The sequence below is a fragment of the Theropithecus gelada genome, chromosome 17 (genome assembly GCF_003255815.1).
Source record: "Theropithecus gelada isolate Dixy chromosome 17, Tgel_1.0, whole genome shotgun sequence".
NCBI lineage: Eukaryota > Metazoa > Chordata > Mammalia > Primates > Cercopithecidae > Theropithecus > Theropithecus gelada.
Genome location: NC_037685.1, coordinates 29,697,478 through 29,723,599, shown reverse-complemented (window position 1 = coordinate 29,723,599; position 26,122 = coordinate 29,697,478). Strand labels below are relative to the sequence as shown.

At 34.6% G+C, this 26,122-nt stretch overlaps 1 long non-coding RNA gene across 1 annotated transcript in view; it reads right to left on the bottom strand.

Annotated features, from left to right (window-relative positions):
* The window catches only part of LOC112610594, a 40,608-nt gene extending 21,378 nt beyond the window's left edge, over positions 1–19,230 (bottom strand). Inside the window, exons 1-2 of the long non-coding RNA XR_003116435.1 lie at positions 19,101–19,230; positions 15,834–15,889 (exon numbers count right to left, since the gene is read on the bottom strand). This is a non-coding gene — a long non-coding RNA (uncharacterized LOC112610594). The remainder of the gene's footprint in view (positions 1–15,833; positions 15,890–19,100) is intronic.
* Between the last annotated feature and the right edge of the window lie 6,892 nt (positions 19,231–26,122).

Sequence of the window (26,122 nt, the reverse complement as noted above, 5' to 3'; positions counted from 1 at the left end):
TATATAAAAGAGTATCTAATGTATATAATCACTATGCTAAGTATTTTACAAGTAATATGTAATGTAAGCCTCATATAACTATGGTGCTTCTATTATTCTCATTATATATAGAAAGATTTGACAGAGTAAATTGTTTCTTTCAGACAAACATTGGTCCCAACATCTTGTATGCTGAGTTTGTTCCTATCTTACAGTTTCCTAGTCAGAGTGTGTTTATTGGGTTGATCAGACCCTCTCCTTCTAAGAGTAATCTGGTGCAATGCGATCAAATGATGTACGTGAGTTGAAAGCTAGTTACCTAACTTTTATCTTTAGGTCTTCCAAAATGATTATCTAAATGTATATATACAAGGTATTTGTCAAGTAATTCTTTTCAAAGTTCCACATCTCTTTTATTTCCAGGTGACATCCTTGAAGGAAACCTCATATACGTCTAATAATTGTAAAAATACATTCAAGAATTCATGAGTCATGGTACATTAAACAGGGATTTCTTGATTAGTCGGATATATTAACGTAATGCAGGTATTGTAGTATCTGCAAACATAATCCTTTCAGTCTCCTGCTAATCTTTTAAGTATTTAAAACTGCCTAATAGCATAGCAGAGTTGAGATATTAATAGCATATGTTTCTAATTCAGACTTTTGGTTCTCTTTCCTAAATTTTTTGTCTCCCTTTCTATTTATTTTCCTTACTAGAAAGTGTGTGCTCAGCTTTTAAAATAGGCAAGAGATTAAATTGGCTCATTCACTGATTCCCATTTTATTGCAGGATATACGAAACATGTATCTTCTTGTTATATACATCCCATATGATAGCTCTGTGCAATACCTAAGTTTTAGATTTGCATTTCAAAAAGAGAATTACAAGCTTTCTTAAGAGTAATGTTACCTATCTGATGCCTTCATTGAAAACAAAGTTTAAATTTCATCTCATTGGCAAGGTCAACTCTAAAGCTTACTACACAAATTTGGAATTTAGAGTGGTTGTATTCAGAGGCTTTTATTTAGTTTATGCTTATCTCTTTTTATCTTACTGATATTATAGAAGTAAGTCGTTAAAATGGTGTATTCAGCAAAGGTTTTGGAAATAGATATCATGAAAAGCATTGTCCTATCTGGGTACATGAATCATATTAGAATTAGTGCAGAACTAAGATATTTAGAAAAGATTGTAAGTAGTAACAAGTTTTTTCTTCCTAGGAATACATGTCATTTACTTTATTGAATTTAGATCATTTAAACCTCTTTTGTATCCTCAGATCTATGATAAGTTCTAAAAATCTGATTTCCAGCTAATTCAGCTTGTTCTAATTTTAGGATAGACCTGTAAGAATATAATGACCAGTTTAACCATAGTGATATATTCATTTCCAAATAATCCTTAATAATATAAATATTTCTAAAGTTTGCAATATAAATATAAATAACATTTTCTGTTCCTATTTAGAGGGAGGGCTATACACGTATTTGTAGTTTAATGTAAGGGTCATAGTGGATATTCCTCATGCAGTAGAATAGTTGATAACAGGGAATCTATCCTATTTAGAAGAAAAAAAATAGCTTTCATAGGAAGTAATGAGCAAGCTGAGAGATAATGAGGAGATTGAGAGTTCCTCACTGGGGCTGGGGCTGGTGAAGAGGGCCTTCCATGGTATGGACATACCGCAGTGTTCTCATCTATTTACTAATTAATGGACATTTGAGTTATTGCTAGTTTTGAGTAATAACAAATAAAGCTATTATGAACATTCATGTACAAGTCATTGTAGAAACATAAATTTCATTTATCTTAAATACATAATAGTGTATCCAGTCAGTATAGTCCATGTATGTTTAAGTTTTTAGGAAACTGCCAACCTGTGACCCAAAATGGTTATGTCATTTTACATTCCCACCATTAGTGTATGAGAATTCCTGTTCTTCCACATGCTTGCCAAAATTTGGTATGGTTAGTCTTTTTGCTTTTAGCCATTCTAATATGTATGCAGTAACAATGAGTTGTGCTTTTAACTTGTATTTTATGAATGACTAATCATAGTGAGCATCTTTTCATGTGCATATTTCACATGCTTATTGGCTATGTCATTCTTGATGAATTACCAGTTCTAATCACCTCTCATTTTGTGAATTGGATTGCTGGTTTCTAAGTTATGGGCCTTGAAAGTTATTTTATATTTTGGATTCAAGTATTTTATCATGTATATGATTTGTAAATGTTTATTTCATACAGTACATATTTTGCATTTGGTCTTAGCAATATATGTCAAAGACTAGAAGCTTTCATTTTGATGAAAGAAGTTTATCATTTTTTTTCTTTGATAGATTTTGGCTTTGGTGTTGTATCTAAGAAATTGTTTCATTTGAAGTGATGAAGGTTTTATCTTACGTTTTCTTCTAGGAGTTTTATAGTTTTATGTTTCACATTCGTGCCTATGATCAATGTTGGGTTAATATTCTAATATGGTATGAAGGATAAAAAATATTCTTAAAAAACGAAAGTGGAAAACAACATATGGATATACAATTGTTCCAACGTAATTTCTGAAAATACTATACTTTCTCCCCTGAATTGCTTTTGCTCCTTTGTCAAAAATCTGTTGTTTATGTAGGTCAACTCTAGTTTCTAATCTAAATTCTATTTTGTTCCAAGGACCTATTTTTATGCCAAAACTTGAAATCAAGTATTGTTAGTTCTTCAACTACAATCATTTTCAAGATTGTTTTGAATGTTGTTTTGAATATTTCTAGGTCATTTGCATTTCCATATGAATTTTATGATCATCTTACAAGTTTCTGAAACATGCTAGGTGGGATTTTGATAGGAATTGTATCCATCTGTAGATAAATTTGAGGAGTATTGCCATTTTAACAGTATTAATTCTCTGATTAATGTTCATGGGATGCTTTTCATTTAGATGGAGCTCCTTTAATTTCTTAGCAAAGTACAGGTCTTTCACGTGTTTCAGATTTATCCTTAAGTATTTCATATATTGATCCTGTGGTAAACATTTTCATTTCAATTTTTAATTGCTCATTGCTAGTGTTCAAAATGCAATTGATTTTGTCCATTGCTCTTTTATTCTGCAACCTTGCTGAACTCATTTATTAGTTCTAGTAGCTCTCTTTATGGATTTCATTAGAATTTCTTTATGAATGATCATGTCATCTGTACATAATGACAGTTTTACTTCCTTGCTTTTCATTTTAGATATCTTTTATTTCTCATGTTTTAGTTTGTTGATATGGCGAATTATACTGACTGCATTTCAAATGTTTAACCAAACTTGCATTTGTAGGATAAGCTGCATTTAGTACAAGAATTATTAATATAGATAGATAGATTGGTTGCACAGATAGATTCAATTTTTATTTAAAACAAATTTCATCTAGATTTATGAGGAATACTTGTTTTTTTTTTTTTTTTTTTTTCAGTGTCTTCGTCTTGCATTGATAGTGCAGTAATGCTAACCTACTATTCTATTCACTCTGTTTTTGTTTTTGTTTTGTTTTCTGATGAGTTTGTGTAGAATTGGTATTGTTTCTTCCTTAAATATTTGGCTGATTCTAGCTGTAAAGCCATGAGAACTGGGAAAATTCCTTGGGGTAACTGTCTTAACTAGTAACTTAATTTCCTTAATATCCTATATTTTTCCTGATGCTTATATCTTTTGTTCTCCCTTTTTTCTTTCTGATGTATCTGGATAGAGGTTTATCAATTTTATTGATCTTCTCAAGGAACTAGCTCTTGGCTTCATTGATTTTTCTATTGTTTTCCAGTTGACTGATTTTCACTCTAATTCTTTTTTTTCTTCTTCTCCTCCTTACATTGAGTTTTGTTTTTCCTTCTTTCTTTAAGGTTTTCTTTTTTTCTGGTGATTGCTGAGGTGAAGATTTTAACAAGACATTTCTGCCTTTCTAAGGTGGAAATTCACCACTATAAGTTAATTACTCCCTAATGTCCATACTGCTTCTGCAGTATCCTACGTATTTTGAAGTGTTTTCACTTCCAAATGTTCCAGTTAAAACTGCTTAACTTATATTTATATTTTCCCTTTTTATTTCTTCTTTGGATAATGGGTTATTTAGAAGTGAATTATTTGGCTGCTAGATATTTTGTGATTTGGTAGATTGTTATTGATGCCATTATTAGTAGAAAAGATATTTTTAAATTGATTGGTATTTGTTTTATGGCTCAGAGTAATTCTATGTCCAAAAGTACTCCACGTATACCTAAATAGTATGGGTTTTCTATTTTTGTTGGATGCAGGCTTCTATAGATATTACTGCAGTCCAGTTGGTCAGTGTATTCTCACTGATCTTTGTATACTTGTTCTATCAATTACTGTGAGTTCCTTTGAAATCTCAAACTGCAATTATGGCATTATCTATATCTCTTGCAGTTTTATTAGTGGTTGCTTCATTTATTTTAAATGTGCAAATATAATTGTTTACATATAAGCATAATTGTAACCATATGTTGCTCTTATGATAAATTAACCCTTTTATTATTTTGATAATATTGGGGTTTTTTGTTTTAAAATTTACTTTGCATTATTGTAATATATTCATATCAGCTTTTTTTTGGTTAGCTTGATATATTTCTCATTTATTCACTTTTAACCGATTTGTTTCTTTATTCAAAGTACATTTCTTTGAGACAGCATATAGTCGGATCTTTTCAAAATCCCTGTCTTTTAATTTGAGTGTCTAAACTATTTACATTTTATATGGTAATTGCTATAACAAAGTTTAGCTCTATTATATTCCTGTTTGCTTTTTTATATAGCCTATTTGTCTCTTTTCCCTGTCTTTCTTTTTTATTTTAGAGTAGTTATATCATTTTATGATTTCATTTTCTCTTAAGTTGCTTATTATTATGTATAATGCTTTGATTTATGATTTCAGTGGTTGCATTAGGTTTAATAGTGTACATCTTTAATGTACATAATTGTATTCCTTATCTTTTACTTAGACTTTCTTTTTATGGTAAATAAGAATAAAACTTCACAGAAAAATTAAGTAAAACATATGAAGTTCTTACACACCTCCTCCCCCTACACACACGTAGCCTCCACCATTGATGTTCCCCTCTATAATAGTACATTTGTTGCAATCAATGGACAAACATTAACCCATCATTATCAACCAAAGTCCATAGTTACTACAGGGTTGACTCTTTATTCTTGCTTCTGTACATTTTGTGGGTTTGGGCAAATGTATAATGACATGTATAATGACTATTCATATACATATTATATGTCTACTATGATGGTATCACATGGAAGCGTTTCCTTGTCCTAAAAATACCCTGTGCTTCACCTATTCATCATCCTCTCCCCCATTACCCCAGCAATCACTGATCATTTTCTTTTTTTCATCATTTTGACTTCTCTAGGATGTCATATACTTGGAATCATATAGTATGTATTTTATTTTAGATTGGCTTATTTCATCTAGTAGTGTGCATTTAAGTTTTCTCTATATGTTTTAATTGCTTGGTAGCTCAGTTCTTTTTAGTAGTGAATAATATTCAATTGTCAGAATGTACCACAGTTTACTTATCAATTCAAATAGTAAAGGGCATCATGGTTTTGTCAATTACGAAGAAAACTGTTGTAAACATCCATGTGCATTTGTGTGTGTGTGGACATAAGTTTCCAGTGAACTTAAGTAAATGGCAAGAAGATTAATTTGTGGGTCATATAGTTGGAGAGTGTTTGGTTTTGTAAGAAACTGCTAGAATGTTTTCCAAAGTGGCAGTGCCATTTTTCATTTTTACCAAAATCTCATTGCCTCAAAATCCTCATCAGAATTTGTTGTTGCTAGTGTTTGAGACTTTAGTCATTCTATTAAATAGCTAGTGGTATCTTATTGCTTCAATTTGCAATTCCTAAATGACATATGATGCTGATCATCTTTGTGTATGCTTATTTACCATATGTATATCTTCTTTGGTGAAGTGTCTGTTCAGATATGTTGACCATTTTTAATTAAGTTTTTATTTTCTTGTTTTATTTACCTTATTTTATTTATTTATTTATTTAATTTTTGGAGGTAGAGTTGTCCAGGCTGGACTTGAATTCCTGGGCTTAAGTAATCCTCCTACCTCAGCTTGCCGAGTAGCTGGGACTGCAGCCACAGCCTGTTCGTTCATTTCCTTATTGTTGAGTTTTAAGAGTTGTTTGAATATTGAAGACAACAGTATTTTATTAAATATTTCTTTCCAAATATTCTTTCTCCATTTGTGGCTTGTCTTATTCTCTAGACAGTGTCTTTCGGAGAGCAAATGTTTTTAATTTGAATGGAATCCAACTTATCATATATCCCAATATACTCCCGAGAAAAACATCAAACAAATTCCTGTAAAGCAAATCCTACAATAGTACTTCTCAAAATGTCAAGATCATCAAAAACAAGGTAAGTCTTAATGACTATCATTGCCAAGAGGAACCTAAAAGGCACGGCAACAAATGTGATTGCATCCTGGGACAGGAAAAGGATATCAGATTAAAACCAAGAGAATATAAATATTCTATGGACTTTAATAACATGAAAGGTATTGGTATGCTCTGAATGTTTGTGTCCCCTAACAATTCACAAATTGAAACCTAACCAACAACATAATGGTATTAGGGGAGGTGATTAGGTCATAGGGCTCAAGCCTCATGAATGCAATAAATGCCCTTAGAAACAAGGCCCCAGAAATACACCTTCCCCTTCTGCTATATGAAAATGCAGCAAGAAGGCACCATCTATGAGGAAGGGCCCTCCCCAGACACCAAATCTGCTGGTGCCTTGATCTTGGACTTTGAAGTTTTCAGAACTGTGAATAATAAATTTCTGTTGTTTATGAATTATCCAGTCTATGGTATTTTGTTACAGAAACCCTGACGAACTAAGATAGGTATCAGTATTCTTTCATTCATTGCAGCAATGGGTCATGCAAATATAAGATAATAATAAGGGAAGGTGGGTGCAGAATGTATGGAGATTTTCTGTACTATCTCAGCAAATTTTCTGTTAAATCTAAACTATTTAAAATTTGTCTATTTTAAAAATGAGGTTTGACCCAAACAGAAAATGTCAGGCACCCTCCAAGTTTTCTGTATTAGTGAGAGTTTAGACTTAGTTGTGCATACAAAGAAATTCCAGTACTATGTGATTTACTTTTCTCTTATGTAAGTTAGAGTCCCACAGATAGGCAGCCAGTCAAATAAATCTGGCAGCTTTTCTTGGGGCCCTCCAGGAACCTAGTCAGATGCTCAATACTAATAGTAACCTAGAAAATGCAAGTTAAAACTCCAGGGTAGAACCACATTGCAAACACAGTATGTTGGCAAAATGTTTAAATGTTTGACAGTATGAAAGTGGCAAAATTTGTAGCAAAGGGGACATTCATACATTATCACTGAGTATAATATTTGGTACAACTACTATATTCTACTAGATCACATCAGGTACAATTTTACTAAAATTGCGTGTTCTACTAGATCACATTAAATACAATTTATATTTGCAAAACAATTTTACTAAAATTGATAATAAATACTAAATACCAAACATTAATCACTAAAATTGGACATATATGGATACAAAGACCAAATCTTAGCCATTGGCATATCTGTTTAAACAAATCATAAATATATGTACCCAGAAAAAATGTTCACAGTAAAATTATTTGTAATAATTTAAACCCCTACACAATCAAAATGTCAATAATGGCATGGAAGATTTTACCTATGAAATTAAATACGATGATAATTTTTTAAAAACTCAAAATGAGTTTTGGAGTAATAGTCATCATAGTATCAGGCTTTACAATTTCAAGAGTCTTGAAACCTTTTAAAATTAAAAATAAAGGACCACACAGAGCTAAATTAACTTTGAAAAAATAAGGGTCACAATGAAGTCCTTTCCCTATTAGGCTTTAGCATGTGTGTTATAAAGACATTATGATAAGGGCAGTATGATAATGGATTAGGAACAGATAATCAGACAAAGACATACACAATTTGGAGACATAAGTGTTTTATGTAGAAAATATATGGTCTCACAAGTCAAAGGGTAAAGAGTTTAACTATTTATAATGTAGTGTTAGGAAAATGGGTTTGTTACATGAAAGAGAGTAAAACTAAAATTATGCTGTTTAAAATGTCTGACCTAGGATTAATGTAAAACTTGTATAAAAGCAAATTTAAAAACATGATGTATAGAAATATGCAAAATATTTTTATGTCTTAGGAATGGTTAAGCACTACACTGAACATGCCAAAATAAATCACAAATCATACGGGAATAAATAATAAGTTTGAATTGATCATACTAAGGTTTCACTGTCTAAGTCTAGAGTTTCTGTTCAATAAAATCCAACTTGTGCAAATTTAACAGAGATTTAACATATTAGAATATATTTGCAAAACATAAAATCAACGGTGAAAGAGTATCTGTGATACAAAAGAAGTCCTAATTAAAATGGACCAAAAAGCAAAAAAAAAAAAATAGAAAAATGGACAAAGTCAATTTGTAGAAAAGCAAAAGTAAATCATTAACAATTAAAGAGACAGTCAACTTCTTTAGTGTGTAGAATAAGTAAAACATTCGTAAGGTGCTGCTCTACATATATCAGTGTGGCAAAAAGTGAGTAAGGTTGAAATTGAGAAGTTTTCTGAAAACAGAAAACTATCTTGCCCTTCCTGCAGGAATGTACACAGGTGCAACCCTACTGGCAGTATTAGATAGTTTAAGTATTAGCATTCATGGCTCAAAAATCTTAGAAAGATTCTTATAAATTTCCCAAACAAGCCAAGAGTGAGATTTTAATTGCAATGGTACGTGGTGGTAAGGAGTAGAAGGCAGTGTAGGGGCACATTATTGAGGGATAGATGAAATACAAACAGTGAAATACTTTCAGGAGTCAAAAGCCAAAAAGGCTACTTGTATGGCAAGCAATGTGAATAGGTCTTTAAACAATGCTGAGTAAAAAATCACGACAGGAAATATCTATAGCAACATGTCATTTACATTAGTCAAATACACGATCTACGTATTTTAAAAGAATAAATACAATTTAAAGATACATTCTATTGGGTACGAGGCTTAATACCTGGGTGACAAAATAATCTGTATAACAAGCCCCCATGACACAAAGTTTACCTATACAACAAACCTGCACAAAAACAAAAGTTATATTAAAATATATGTGTGTGCGTGTATATATATATTCTAAGCACTCAGGACAGCAGGGAACAAAACTAGGGAATAGGCATAAGAGAAAATGAATAGATACATAAATAATTTAATCTGGAAAGTGAAATTAAATCATTTACTGCTATAATGCAAACATTTTAAAAATACAAAAGTTAAAATTTATAAAATCTAAAATTGCACAGAACCAAGCATACATAATATTTTTAAAAAATTTACTGCATTCTATCCGGGAAACAAACCTTTCTTGAACCTGGTATTTGTAAGCCAACATGTGTACCTGTGAGGTTATTGTTTATTGCCTTCTAGAATACACTCATATTAATTAGCACAAACATCAGCTCAGTAAAAATTAATAAAGAAATATGTTTAACTGCCATATGTTTCTATTAATTAATGCATGCCATTGCAATTATCCGTAATTGCTAAGCAAAGATCAGACAATTACTGACCCTAATCAATATCACAAAGTTAGTCTTTCCAATTAATTGAAGTTTATGAGGATTTTGAGCTTGGATTCCAGTCATGTCCACAGAGTTTATAAAATAACCTATGCTAATCATTCACACCCAATACCTCTGAGAAGAAATAAAACTCTGGTAGTAAATCCAAGACTCAAATGCAATGTTGCCTGAACTTGAATTGAACTCTGATAACTATTTGTTGGGTGGATTTGGACATCAAAAACTCAACTAAAGCTTTGTTTGAGGAGCCAAGCAGCCGGAACCACTGACTGTAACTTGGGGATGCCATTCCCATCACAGTCTCGTAGACTTGAGTATTTATTATGACAGTTCTTGGCTAATGGTAGTAAATTATTCATAAAATGGGGTGACATTCTGATTATTTTAGAGGGTGACATTCGGGTCAGCTGAGGTTTTAAGAACAGCATCACTAGTTTCAAAGAGGTGTGAAGGTGATTTCCTCTTTTGCTACTATCTTCCTCAATTCAGCTCATCTTCCTCTATTATTTTATTCGTGATAAAAGAGAGACCTTTTGCCCTGTCTCCTGCTAATCCAATGCCTATGTCATACAGGTTATCTATTACTACTCTTTAAAAGATAGGCTCTACCTCCTCATGCTTAGCCTTTTCTTCATACAACAAAATATTTCGAGTGGGAGTCACCTAGAACCAAATATGAAAACAAGCCCATAAATCATAAATACCAAAAATATAGGAACAATTATGTAAGTAAAATAATTTGTATGCAGTTTACATTGAATTTTATGAATTTTATCTCTTGTTTACCGCAAGCCCTCCAGCACAGAGTCCTAGTTTTGTCTGTGTGTGTGCGTATGCATGTGTAGTGTATTGTTGTATTCTGAATACACTGAGTTATCTCATTGGTTTTGCCAAAAACACTCATGATACATATTTCTGTCACTATGGAGGAACAGTTAGCTTTTTGAGTAATTGTGTCAGGGATGCCCAGGACCATTGTCGGGTTCAGAGATTCACCACAGCGACTCACTGAAATCAGCAAAGCTGTTACATTCATGGTAATCGTTTATTACAGTTAAAAGATACAGCTTAAAAATAGCAAGAGAAAAGACACTTATGGCAGATGGTCCAAGAGAGAACAGGAACAAGCTTCTAGTTGTCCTTTCTCACTGGAATCACTGAAACAGTGCTTAATTCTCCAAGCAACGATGTGTGACAGCACATGTAAAATGGTGACAATCAGAGAAGTTCACCTGAACCATGGTTCCCAGGGTTTTTGACTTATATGACTTACAGGTTTTTTACCTATATGACTTAAAGGTAAATCTATAGGCATGTGGCTCTCATTTGATTCACCTTAGCTACTCCGACCCAGAACCCCCAGAATTCAAACTGGTACAGTGTGACCCAAAGTCTAGGAACAGAAAACAAGCATCTACCATTAATCACATTGTTAGCATAAACTGGCATTCCCAAGGTCTCAAATCTACAAAAGCACTCTTTGTATTTCAAAAGATTCCAGGAGTTCAGAGGTTATCTTTCAGGAACTGATCAAAGGCTGGTCCTGAAGACCTTTGGAATCTGCAGTTTGGGCAAGCTAGACCTGCTGAGTTAACCCTTTGCTGCACAATAATATTGAAGAGTATAGGCATCTGGAATAGCTACTTTTTCTCCATTTTTCTCAGTGGCACCTGTATGAAAGGGTAAAGTAGTGGTAATTGGTAAAAAGGGCTCTCAAGGAAGCTTTCTTTAAAACTACTATTTTTCTTAAGTTGCACATATACTTAGAAGGATGACAACTGCAATCAATCACACTCTATCCAGCTGCCCTTTAGCTACCTCTCTTACCGTAATAACTTCTGAAAAATTCAGTGGAAACTTCCAGAAGAACAGGCACTCTAGAGTATGCTCCTTGCTTTCTCATTGGCCCACTTAGTCTTGAATCTCACGTTACCCAGTGGTCTACATGGCATCATTTTCTCACTGAGTGCCTACTCTTGGCACGATAACTGTGTTTGCTGAATCTGCTTTCACTCCCTGGCACCCCTCCACTAACAATTTGGATGTAATGGTGTAGTGTGCTTTGCTCAATTTGATGGCAAGTTTACAAGTGAGGCTGCTGATTATTGCATCACAGTTCAACAACTCTGGGTGATAGTGCACAAAAGCATAGCCTTTCCATCATGGCCATGGCATCTGGTGGGATACACAGGCACAGACAAGCCATTGACTTATTATTAGTCATGGCTGATCCTGATAATCTAGAGCCCAGAGTGTGGGCAAAGCATTTCTTTCCTTTGCCTTCCTGTCACCTTTCAGTCTACACACAGCCTCCTTTTAGTGGGTTCCTTAAATTCCCTTATTCTTGGACCTCCCCTCCGTTCTTTTACCCTTCTGGGTTCTGCAGAGATCCCAGGCTTCACCCTTATAACTATTTCAGTTGAGATTACTGAGCTAGGTTTGCTCCTTATATCTGAGACCAGGGATATCAAGTGATTGTTCATTGGCTAGATTAGAGACCGATTTATGACTTTATTATTATTTTTTAACCTAATGAAGATCTTTACCTTCAAGAAATTACAAGGAAAGAAACATCTTCAGCTAATGTTGATGATCTCTTAGTGAAGGAGAAAGATAATAGTGCTCTGTTTTGTATGTTTTGTTTCTACTCTTTTATTTGTAAACAAGTATCATGCCAGTGTTTACATATGCACAAATTTGTATGGCTATATATTATACACATAAATTAGAAACTCTGGATGTGGCTCCCAACAATTTGTGTTTTGACATGTCCTTCAGGTGCTTCTGAAGCACACTCAAATTTAAGAACCACTACACATATGAGTTTAAAAATTAGGCATTGTAGATTAATATTATTGTGATGTTTTATGCTTGAGAAATAGATACACAAGTAATAGAGATAACTTGTGATTCTGATACAAGAGATAACTTGTGATTTCTGAATATCTAGAAATCAATGAGTGATAGCTACAGATAATATTGTCCCCGTCTTTCAGTTTAAGCAGAGGAATGTTTCTTGCTCTCACCAAAATTTCTTCCTTGTGTCAAATAAAGCAGTTGATCCATGAATAGTTGGTTTTGATTGGGGAGGGTGACGTTTTCCTTCAGCAGACCTGACGACAGAGCAGCTCTGTCCCCACATTTTTTCTAGATGCAAATTATGTGTAAAAATGTCAATGAAAACATGTTTCTGCTTCAGATATAATAGATTCGATTCTCTAGATAGATGGAAACTAGGCAAGGTCAATGTATCTACTGTTTTATCCCTGCACCAAGTACTAAAAATAACTGGACTCAATATCAAGAGAACATGTATGAGCACAACAGAATATTTTTCAATAAATATCTTTCTAGTCTTAAAAAGTATCAGACAGTAAGCTAAAATTGCTCTTATATATATATTATATCTGATCTGTACATATCCAGTCTATCAACCTGCCTATCTCATCGTCAGTTTATGGGATAGAATGAAAAATATGATCCCCAAGGAAATTCAGGTTTTAATCCTCAAAACCTGTGAATATGTTATGTTACGCCAAAAAGGGGAGAGAAGACTTGGCAAATGTGATTAAGGTTATGAACCTTGAGAGTGGGAGATTATTTTGGATTATCTGTGTGAGCCCAGTCTGATCACATGGCTCCTTTAAAGTGGAGTAACTGTCCTGGCTGTAGTCAGAGAGATCTGTGACTGTGGAAGCAGCCCCAAGAGATGTGATATGAGAACCACATGATGTCAGTTTCTGGTTCTGCCATGTCGGGGCTATGCTCAAGGGCTAGAGAAAGTCCTCTAGAAGTTAAGAGTGTCTCTGAACTGATAACTAGAGCCAACAAGAAAATACAGACCTCAGTCTCTGCATTTGTGTTACTGGACAATTTTCACCAGTGTTACAATATATAATTCTATAGTAAGCCACAATGTTTATTATGTGGAATTTTCACGTCTTTCTTCTTCAAAATTGACACCTTTGTTCTTGGCTTTTCATTTTAATAAACATGATAATATTAATTGTTTACTCATACCGAATGGGTTAAAAATAAAACAGGGGCATTTTGATTGAAAATACATTGCCTTAGCAGGGCATGGTGGCTCACACCTGTAATCCCAGCACTTTGGAAGGCCTAGGCAGATGGATCATGAGGTCAGGAGATCAAGACCATCTTGGCCAACATGGTAAAACCCCATCTCTACTAAAAATACGAAAATCAGTTGGACGTGGTGGTGTACGGCTATACTCCCAGCTACTCGGGAGGCTGAGGCAGGAGAATCCCTTGAACCCGGGAGGCGGAGGTTGCAGTGAGCCAAGCTCGTGTCACCTCACTCCAGCCTGGCAATGGAGCAAGACTCCGTCTCAAAAAAAAAGAAAAAAAAAAAAAAAAGAGAATGCATTGCCTTTGTAGGTTGATGTAGGTATAACTGGCATGCACCTTTTCACAGTGTATCATCCTCAAGAGAAACATGGTGAACTTACTCATTTACCTAGGCCTTTCAAAGATCTTTCAATCAATTTTATATTTTTCTTCATGAATTTTTTTACACATTATTTTTGTTGGATCATGCATTTCTTGAACATTGTTTTTGTAAAATATGAAATTATTATTCATTTTGTTTTATAAAAGCAAGTAAAGCATAAATTTCCTTCTGCATACCATTAAGCTTCCATCGAAATTCAGTATCTGCACCCATTAATTACCCTTGCTTCCCTCTATGGTTGAACATTATCAAAATATTTAAAAAACAATTTAAAAATTATGTAAAAATTATGTGAAATTTGTATTGCAGAGAATTCTTGCCTTGTGATTGTTTGGCTTGGGGGTTTCTGACTTTATGATAGTTTTATCAAGGTGTTAAATGTGTTTTCAGCTTATATTTTTGACTTAAAATGGGTTTATCAGGTCACAACCCCATCATAAGTTGAGGAGCATCTGTATTTTATTATTTTAACTTAACTTCCTTTTTAAATGTGTATTTATAAATTTTAAGTGTATTGAATCTTTTGGTATTTAAAGCGATGAAGTACACTTAAATTTTAAATTAAAAACTGTAAATAGCATAACTGGGAAAATATTCCAACACAACTTATTATTGACATGTAAGAAACATGAGACACCTGAATTTAATAAAAATTGGCAAAGATATGTATGATTACCTATCAAAAGAAGAATTAGTGATCCATATTATTCAATTGGTAATATCAATGCTAAATGAGTATGTATTAATTTGGTTCATTGGAAAGTTTCAGGGAGATACTGGCCAAACAACTTGAAACATCTAATGTTAAATTTTCATTTCAAGTACAAGAAAACTCCTAAAATACTCCATAGAAATATTCTACTGTAGTAAATCAGATGATCTGAATTGATGGAAATGGCAAACTATTGACTAAAATCTATTTCAGGAAAAAACAGCTGTTGAAGTCAGCTGTTCTGGTATAAATAAAACAAGTTAAACCATAAGGGCAGAATCTTAGAAATTTGGAAACATAATTATGCCATCTGGAAATAAATAGACTAACCAGAGAATAGAGATTTGGAGAAAATAAAATTAAAAATAACTTGAAAAACAATAACAAATATGTGTTATCTATACTCGAAGTCCAATTTGCTTACCACTTATAAGATCACTATGTTTCTGTAACTGTATTGTACTGTATCCCCGTTATCTGTTATTTGTCAGTTTATTTATAGTATATATATAGTGGTTTTCTAAGCTATATTTTCCATGCATAAACTAAGTTACATTTTATTACATGACCCAGGTTTATTGTTCATAAATCAAGTCATAGAAATGAAAGATCTCAGAAATTTTTTATGTGGCGATCAGAATGTTGATGTGTGTGTGTGTGTGTAGAGAGAGACATACAGGGAGGGTGAGAGTGTGTGTGTGAGAGAGAGAGAGAGAGAAAAAGAGGGAAAGAGAGGGAGAGAGAGAACAATCTACATTGTTCTCTTACTCCATGCTAAAGTGTTTTTGAAAACATACTTGATCTTCAGGATCAACATTACTAAGCAAGAAAACGACCAAGAAATGATGAAGACAATTATTCCTACTGTGACAAACAAGCATGTCATACAAAAATGAGACTGTGCCTTTAAATTATTTATATATTTCTGTGTGTGTATATTATGTCGTCTTCTCAGAATGGACTGCCCTGATTATCTTACCTAGAGCAGCTGCTGCTATACTGTCCAAACTCCTCAACAACGAATACATTCTATACCTAGGGCACAATTTTGTGTTGTAAGATAAATAATCATAGAATCATATTAGAAGTTGTATAATTGCCTATGTAATAAAATTAATTTGAATGTCATTTATATTTCAGTAACCTATTATTTTTCATTATAAGGTCGGAAAAACATTTCACTTGTAAAAAACATAAGAGATATGAACATAAGAGATATGAGTACAAATCTAAAATTTCTCTGTGTCATACATTTACTTTAATGAATAATCGAATTTCTGTTATATTAATAAGGACAATATTAAATACAACATGCTAAAAAATGTGTGGCAATATTAAACATGATTTCAGTGAATCTAACAGAATTGAAAATGCATAAATTGACATTCTTATGAATACTGATTACACACACACATGACTAGAAATGGGCATGATTTTCAGATCACATAAAAACTTTGAAGTTTCAAATTATATTCTGTGTATATCTAATGATGTTTTCCATTTGCAAGACAGAGAAAGCCAGACAAAGAGAGAGGAAGAAAGAGAAACAGAAGAGAGATAATTTGGTTCAAGTCTCTAACTCATTGATCAAAAATAGGACTGCCATAAACATTCAGAGAGAATTTCTAGTCAGAATTAAACCAATAATGACAGTATTCTATAGTCATTTCAGCTCCTAATAAATCCCTTCTCCATGAATGCTCATAATTCAAGTCTGTTGGTATTAAAATACAGAGCTAAATTTTTTCAAAGAATATTACCATTATTTTTGTTACATTTGAAAAAATGCTGTATTTCAATTTGAAGAATGCAGAAAATAAAGCTCTTAAATGTTGTCTGTCAGATATGTAGCAGATCTGACACAGTCCAGCATTACTAATATTGCTTCACAACTATATTTTAATAATTTCTAAAAGCAATAATTATAAATATATTTTCCCCCAGAAAGGATCTATGTCTGAATATTTTACCCATCTTATAACGTTGAAATACTTTGCTAAATCTAATTCAAGTAAATATTGCTTTAGTAGGCACCAAATTGATACATTTCCTCTTTCTAGCCTAAGTAGATCATACATATTTGAACAACAGCATCCAAAATAAGTTGAAAAGAAAAATCTTTGATCAAGATTGTGAAAGCACTGTTTGTTGTCTAGTGAAGTTACGGAGATTAGCCCACAATTTTACTTTCTATTCTTTAACCATTTTTTTGCCCTTATTGTTCTAGGATAATTTATGTTCAGCTGTTGGGTTAAATTATATACATTTTTTTCCTTTTAAATTTATGATTTGAGATCCCTTGTGCTGTGTTGTCTAATTTTTTATTGTGATTATCAATATACTGTTCAGAAAGGTGACTCCAAAAATAGCAAAATGATGGTATAACAATGTATGTACTTAGGTTACTTCATGCCATGAGAGTAAAAGCTGAGAAATTAACAAGGCCTGATATTTGAAGAAGTTTGCTTCATTACTAGTAGAAAATGTTAGAATTTTATTTATGAAAGTGAGCTACACAAAAAATTAAATTCTAATTAATTATTTATTGAACATTTACTAAATATTATGTGTTGTGTAAAATGCTTTTCATGCTTACTTTAATTTCATTCTCACAATGACCAGCAAAATATGATGGAATGGCATAGAAGAGAAAACTGCAGTTTTACAGAATAAGTAGCCCGACAAAGATGGCTGGACTTTGGCCCAAGTATTCCAGGCAAGGTATTAACTATAACTCTAGAATTTATGCTAAGAAAGTAACTTTGCATCAGTCTGAATATTTTTTCTTTATAAGAAAATAGACCTTAGTCTTCAGAGATTTACTTGGTCCTTTGTATCAACAATAAACACTAGTGAAATAACCATCAATTTCCTCCCAAAAAGTACATGTAGAACATACCTTTAGTACAGCAGTGATATGATCAGAGAAGTGCCTCATGCCACAACAATATTTTCTTCTAGGAAGTCCAGTAAGCTTCTCTTGCCTGTAGGAGGGCTTTGACGCAAAATGGTCCTTAGGAAGTGCTTTTGGTGGAGGGACTACTTGAGGTTTTACTTCTGATCCCACAGAGCTTCTTATGAAATACTTATACAAAGATAGATGTTTCAGGATAAATAAAACCTTTATCTCTTCTACAAAACTGACATTCTATTTAAAAACAATCCTTTATCACGTCAATGATTGCAAAGACTAACAAAGGCACTGTTATATTTTGAAGAGTGGCCATGCATTATAATTCAGTATTGTTTCTTATTCTAACATCAATAAAATAATTTATAATGAAAATTTAGAAGATGAAAACAGTTCAGCAGTCTCAGCTACCAAAGGTAGATCTTAGTAGTGATGTCAGCAAGATAGTCAAACAGGAAATCTCAGGCTCTACTTGGCCCACAGAAAGTTTAACTAGCAACTATCCACGAACTAGAACATCCTTTGAAAACCCCTACACCTGGAAACCAGCCGGAGATACCAGCATGGGATGTAGAATTGAATGAAATCTGAATCTGAAGGGTAAGAAGAATGGTCTAACTCTACCTGGGCCTCCCCATTCCTTTTCCCCAAATTGGCACAGCAAATGGAGATGGTTTCCCTGCACTCACAATTTCTCCCAGGAAGAAAGAGAATAAGAGGCAATCATTCAGTTTTCCTAATGTTCTAAGATGCTACTCAGGAAGTCCACTCTGGTTTCACCTCATGGAGAATACTAGGGGAAATGGCATGGCTTGACTGCCCTAAGGTCAGGTAGAAACAAAAAAGTTACTGGTGCACAGATCCTCTGTTTCCCTGACAGCTGTGCTTCCCGGTCAGGGATATCAGCCAACCTCACAGCACAACCACAAAGTTAATCTGGTTCAGGTTCCCTTCAGAGGCACAGTGGGAATACAGTTTAACTTGAGCCCCTAGACTGCTAGTCTCTGGGCTCAGCCTTAGAACCCACGCGAACAACTCTGCCCAGTCAGGGAAACACAGCTTCACCTATTTGTGAGAAGAGAAGAGGCAGACTGGGCCTGACCAGGGAAAACAAGTAGCAGCTTCACACAGCCAAAAAACCCACACAATGACTCCAACCAGGAAAGAATATGTCCACCTTTCTATATTTTGGAGAAACACAAGGGCTAGTCTTACATTATCCGGGAAGTCAATGAGACAGTAAACTCAGCTGGAAGCCCACTTCATGGCTCCACCCAGTTAGGGAGAAAAATCTTCAGTTTTATATAAGTAGTATATTGTAGCCTCAGGTCTTACCTGTCCAGGGTTGTGACCCTGCCTAACTTCAGAGTCTAACTTGCAATCTTGCCTAACTATAGATTTCAAATAGCAGAATTTTCCGGCCAGGAATACATCTTATGACTGAATTGAACAGAAGCCATTGTATTATCCAGGCAGTAGTTTCATCTGACAGAAAAGCCCAGACAGTGGTCTCGTTGGTCAGTAAAGCCAATCAATAGCCCATTCTGACATCACAGCAAAGACAGTGGATCAGCCAACTAGAGAACTCAGCAATTTCTACCTGCCTGGGATTTTCACTATCTAACCTTCCAGAATCACAGGCTAGACCAAGTATGTGAAGCTCTGGGCTGGGAGTGGTGGATCATGCCTATAATCCTTGCCCTTTTGGAGGCAGAGGAGGGAGAATTGCTTGAAGCCAGGAGTTTAAGACAAGCCTGGGCAATAAGATAAGACTCTGTGTCTACAAAAAAGAAAAAGTAAAAACAAAATTAGCCAGACACAGTGGTGTGCACTTGCAGTCCCAGCTACTCAGGAGGCTTAGGAGAGTAGATTGCTTGAGCCCCAGAAGTTTGAGGCTGTGAGATATGATTGCCACTGTACTCCAGCGTGGATGTCACAGCAAGACCCTGTCTCAAAAATGAAATAACAAAATAGTGATGCTTTGTTCCTGCCAAAGAACTCCTGTAAAGGCTAGAAAACAAAGCTATCTCCTAAAATGTGCAGATAACAACATAAAAACACAAGGATTACAAAGCATCAGGGAATCATGACACCTCAATAAAAAATAGGCTCTATTCATGAACCCCAAAGAAATGAAAATTTGTGAAATAACTGAAAAGAATCAGAATAATACTCATAAAATAGTTCAGTGAATGACAAGAATATGCAGATATACAATTTAGTAAAATTTGGCAAACAATACAAGAAAGAAGATAGAAGATCAACAGAAAGGAGAAACAATAAAAAGAGCCAGATAGGAATTCTAGAGATGAAAAACACAATGACTGAACTAAAAATTTCAACACAAAACTTCAAGAGAAGACTTGGTTGATCAGTCAGAAGAAACAGTGAGCTGGACAGAACATCCAGTCACTGGAGAAAAAAGACAAAGTAGAGAAAAAGAATGAAAAAAGCCTATGGGAATTATGGGACACAATCAAGAGACTAAACCTTTGCATAATAGAATTTGTAGAATGAGAACAAAGAGAAAAAGGGCCAGAAAGCACATGTGAAGGAATAATGGCCAAATAGTTCCTTAATCAGAGAGTAGGTGCCAACATTAAAGTATAGGAAGCACAATGATCTCCAGTAAAATCCACCAGAAAGAGAAGTACACCAAGACATAATAATCAAACTACTAGAAATCAAAGAGAAATAAAAAATTCTGAATGCAGCAAGAGACAAGAAACATACCAGATACAAGAAAGTCCCAACATGACTGTCAGCAGAATTCTCAGCAGAAATCTTATAGGCTAGGAGTGGCATGATATATATGAAGCGCTGAAGGAAACCTCTCAACTAAGAATACTTTATCCAACAAATTTTTTTAAAAAGAAAGCAAACAAAGATTTTTACAGAAAAACAAAATTTAAGGGAGTTTAGTTGATTATCATTAGACCTGTGTTACAAGAAATGATAAAGACAGTTCTTCAAGCTGAAATTAAAAAATCCTATTGATTTAAAAAAATTAAAAAGTATAAAACTTACTTGTAACAGTAAGTACTCAGATTCAGAATAATACTGTAACAATTATGTGTTAACTGTGTATATCTTTAGCTATGTTGGAAAACAGTAGGGAGGCTTATCAAAAAACTAAAAATAGAATTACCATATGTTCTAGCAATGTCACTACTGGGTATATATTCAAAGGAGTTAAAATCAATATGGCCAAGAGATGTCTGTGCTTTCATCTTGCTTGCAGCATTATTCACAATTGCAGATATTTGAAAATAATCTAAGTGTCTATCCATGGGTGAATATATTTTTTAAATGTATATAGACACAATAAAATATTATATAGTCTTAAAAACACAGGAAATTCTGCCATTTGTGACAACAATAATAAACCTGGAGGACCTTGTGTTAAATGAAACGAGCTAGGCACAGAAAGACAAATACTATATGATCTCACTCATATGTGAAATCTAAACAAAACTGAACTCATCCAAGTAGAGAGTAGAATGATGGTTACCAGAAGCTGGGAAGCTGGGTGGAGGGGCAAAGGGTAGATGATAGTCAATGAGTACAAAGTTATAATTAAATAGGAGGAATAAATCTGGAATTCTCATGGCAAAGAAGAGTGACAGATAAAAATCATGAATTGTATATTTCAGAATAGCTATAGGAGGGGATTTTGAATGTTCTCACCACAAAGAAATGATAAATGTTTGAAGTGACAGATATGCTAATTGCCATGATTTGATGATTACAAAATATATACATGTATGAAAACATCATATTGTATTCCAAATATGTACAATCAGTATTTTTCCATCAAAAATAAAATAAAATAAAAAAGTTTGAAGTAAAACATTAAGATTTGATTTATTTTTTTTTTTAATTTTATTTTTCATGGATGAATACTAATTGTATATATTATACTCTACATGAAGGACATGCAGTGGGCAGAAAAACTATGCCAGAGAGCAATTTTCTATAAATTAGAACCCAGTGATAACTTGCATAGTTGTGTATGTTTTATTATATGCATTCTCCACACAGCTGAAGCAACAGACTGAAATTCAGTTTTTGAATAATACATGCTTTTCAAAGAACTTCCAAACAATGCAGCAAAAAGGCATGAAATTAAAGTTGTTTACCAAATGAGAACATACAGTTTGCATCTATTTTGTATTCCTTGAGTATTTTGATTTTGAAGCTATACATATACAATAGTTAATTACACGTGGTAAAACCTAATCAATCAGCCAGCTGTTTTGATTGTACTGTGCCAGGTAGCTGCTTTCACTGATTTGTGTTCCACTTAATTTAAAAGGCTTATGTAAACAGATATAAATATATGCTTTGTGAATGTATGTGGGTGGATATGTGCTTTTTTTTTATTATTTCTTTTTTTTTTTAGACGGAGTCTCCGTCTGTCGCCCAGGCTGGAGTGCGGTGGTGCCATCTCGGCTCACTGCAAGCTCCGCCTCCCGGGTTCACTCCATTCTCCTGCCTCAACCTCCTGCGTAGCTGAGACCACAGGTGCCCACCACCACGCCCGGCTAATTTTTTGTATTTTTTAGTAGAGACGGGGTTACCGTGTTAGCCAGGATGGTCTCGATCTTCTGACCTCGAGATCCGCCCGCCTCGGCCTCCCAAAGTCCTGGGATTACAGCCGTGAGCCACGGCGCCGGGCCTGGATATGTGCTTTAACTTGACAAGGGACTAAAGGTGTTTTCACAGCCTTAGACTAAACAATGTGTTTCAAAAACGAAAAATTTAGAAACGTTTCTTAACTTGTATAATTAAAAATAACCACTCTGATTGAATTATTATGATTCTCCTAGAACTGTTGATTAACTTAGCTATTGTTCGGTAATATTGCTAAATATTGTTCAGATGACTGGGTCTGAGGCTGTGCTGATGACATAAGAAGTAGGGGCCGGGCGCGGTGGCTTACGCTTGTAATCCCAGGTTGAGGCGGGTGGATCATGAGGTCAGGAGATCGAGACCATCCTGGCTAACACGGTGAAACCTCATCTCTACTAAAAATACAAAAAATTAGCCGGGCATGATGGTGGGTGCCTGTAGTCCCAGCTACTCCGGAGGCTGAGGCAGGAGAATGGTGTAAACCCCGGAGGTGGAGGTTGCAGTGAGCCGAGATTGCTCCACTGCACTCCAGCCTGGGCAACAGAGGGAGACTCTATCTCAAAAAAAAAAAAAAAAAAAAAAAGTGGGAAGAAACAACTTATTTGTTTTCATTTTCACTTCATTTTACAAAGGATTTTTAACTATTATACATTAAACATATATTAACTGAAGCAATAAATTATTATAAATATATATGCATTATATATTTTTACATAAACTATATTAAACAGTTTTATAAAACATATTAAACAAAATAATGAATCAAGACAGAAAAATCCAGTGGAAATTATAGAGTTGTAAGAGGGGTGAATAAAGGGTGAATGCGATTAAATCACATTGGCTTCTAAATATTGCATTCAAAATTTTTCACTGTTTCATGGTTTTATTTTAAAAACTGTGGCCATGTTTTCCGATGTATGTTACAAGAAACATATTTTTGGGAGGGCTCTATATTCTGAAAGAAATTTTTCACATTGCACTTTATACAGAGGCATGAGCAATTTATTTCATGGGGCTCTTTCTAGATCTATTACATGACAAAAATCTGATTGGAAAATGTTGGAATTGATTATTTTAATTGACCAGTCCTTCTTAAAAATTAAAGCAAATACACCAGCACTTCAAGGAATTAGCAGAGTCCTACACCTGTTCAGTGGTTTACTTGAAACAGCAAGATACCTAGTGGATGAACAATAAATAGAACCCAGATTTGGTAATCCACATTCTGTGCTTTCCTTGATTTAGTGTATGAGTCAGTATAGAATCTTAGAACAAACATAGACTCTGGATGCACAGGAAAGAAATAAAACCCCTTACTTGTATAATATCTTGCCCTATTTTTTGTTTTTTTTTGGATGTGATGGGGTTTTGCTCTTGTTTCCCAGGCTGGAGTGCAATGGCACGATCTCACCTCACCACAACCTCGGCCTCCTGGGTTCAAGCGATTCTCCTGCCTCAGCCTCCCAAGTAGCTGGGATTATAGGCATGCACCACCATGCCCAGCTAATTTTGTATTTTTAGTAGAGATGGGTTTCTCCATGTTGATGAGGTTGGTCTCAGACTCCTGACCTCAGGAGATCTGCCTGCCATGGCTTCCCAAAGTGTTGGGATTATAGCTGTGAGCCACCATGCCCGGCCCCGTCTTGCCTGATTTTTTTAAGTTTTGGGTTTTTCTTTAAAAAGTTTTTATAATATCTATTTCTGTATTAGTCTATTTTCACACCACTACAGATATACCACCTGAGACTAGGTAAGTTATAGACAAAGGAAGTTTAATTGACTCATAGTTCCACATGGCTGAGGTGGCCTCAGGAAACTTACAATCATGGTGGAAGGGGAAGCAGGCACCCTCTTCACAAGGCAGCAGGAGAGCAAGACCAAGTGAAGGAGGAACTGTCAAGTGGTTATAAAACCATCCGATCTTGTGAGAACTCACTATCACAAGAACAGCATGGGGAAACCACTCCCATGATCCAGTCACCTCCTTCCGTCAACACATGGGGATTACAAGTCCTTTCCTCCACAAGCAGGGATTACCATTTGAGATGAGATTTGGGTGTGGATAGAGAGCCAAACTATATCAATCTCATAGGAGTTTTTATAATGAGTAAATAATATAGTTTGCACTAAAGAACTAGCATGTGCCTGACAAGAGGAACTGCCATTATTTTTTTAAAAGAATGTGAATATTTAATAGATTGAGAGAGATGGACAGGTTATAAACACATTTTTGTAGAACTTAATATTATGTTTTGAAACGCAGTATCATAGATGGTTGTTGTAGACGGTGTTCATCCTAGCAACATGCCTCTATTACTAAAAATGATTACCTCAATCACATGCTTGACTTTTGTTTCTATTCAATCAAATGCTTCCTGTTTGTGTCATGGAGATAAATGGAGGTCTGCTCTCCAAGATGTGATTGTGGTCACTTAGTTTATGTGACAGGCTTCTGGAAGGAAATGAAGGAAGAAAATGGCAGAAGGAAGGAGAGAAGTTTCTTCAGTCTGTGCTTTCTGTCTTCTTCTTTCTTCCCAGATTGTTCAGCAGGTCAGTGCCTAGATTCCCAGTGATATATTCATATAATTAAAATTGTTTGCCTTGGAATGGGTCATTAATGATCTTGTATAGCTCTGTAAAAGATTAGTAAAGTAAAGGTAAAAAATAATTTGAAATGAAGTATATGCATTGAGAGCAGTCATGTAAAACCAAGTTTTTAAATATGTTTAGATTGACTTTTTTCCCTTGTTTTGCTCCCGTTATTGAAATATTTGCTTTCAACCCTGATGGCCTAACTAAATATGTGTTTTTTTTAAAAAAAAAAAGAGAGAGAGAGAGAGACTAAAGCAAGCTATTCATTTTACTGGCTACCACTCTGATATCATTCTCCTACTTAAAATTGGGTCAGCCGTCAGTGTCCAGCAAATTAAAACAGCCCTTTAAAATCCAAAAGCCTCTTCAATTTTCTTAAATGAAAATCAGGTAAACTCTTCCGTTGCTTAATGTGAAAATTAAGAATATTTTATCACTGTCTTTGGTGTTTTTGTTTTTGTTTTTGAGACGGAGTCTCGCTCTGTCACCAGGCTCGAGTGCAGTGGCATGATCTCAGCTCACGGCAACCTCTGCCTGTGGGGTTCAAGCAATTCTCCTGCCTCAGCCTCCCGAGTTGCTGGGATTACAGGCATGCACCACCCCACCCAGCTAATTTTTGTATTTTTAGTAGAGACGGGGTTTCACCATGTTGGCCAGGATTGTCTCGATCTCCTGACCTCGTGATCCACCCACCTCAGCCTCCCAAAGTGCTGGGATTACAGGCGTGAGCCACCACACCTGGCCTTATCACTGTCTTTGAATTTTTTTCCTCCTTATTCACATAGGTATAGTCTTTGGAAATTCTAAAAATATGCATATATATGCAGTATTAGTTTAAACTAATTGCATTTTGTATACACATAAATTACCTATTCCTGCATAGCAAATGACTTGAAATCAGTGGCTTAAAATAGCACATGTTTATTACTCATAGTTTCTGGGGATCAGGTATTCAAGAGCAGTTAAATTGGGAAGTTCTTGCTCATGGGCTCTCACGAACTTCAAATCAAACTGTTGGTCAGAGCTGCAATCTTTTCATGGCTTGAGTGGGGCAAGACCCGCTTCCAAGGTCACACAAATCCTGATAAGCCCCAGTTCCTTGCCTTGCTTCTCTGTAAGCTGCCTGAGGATCC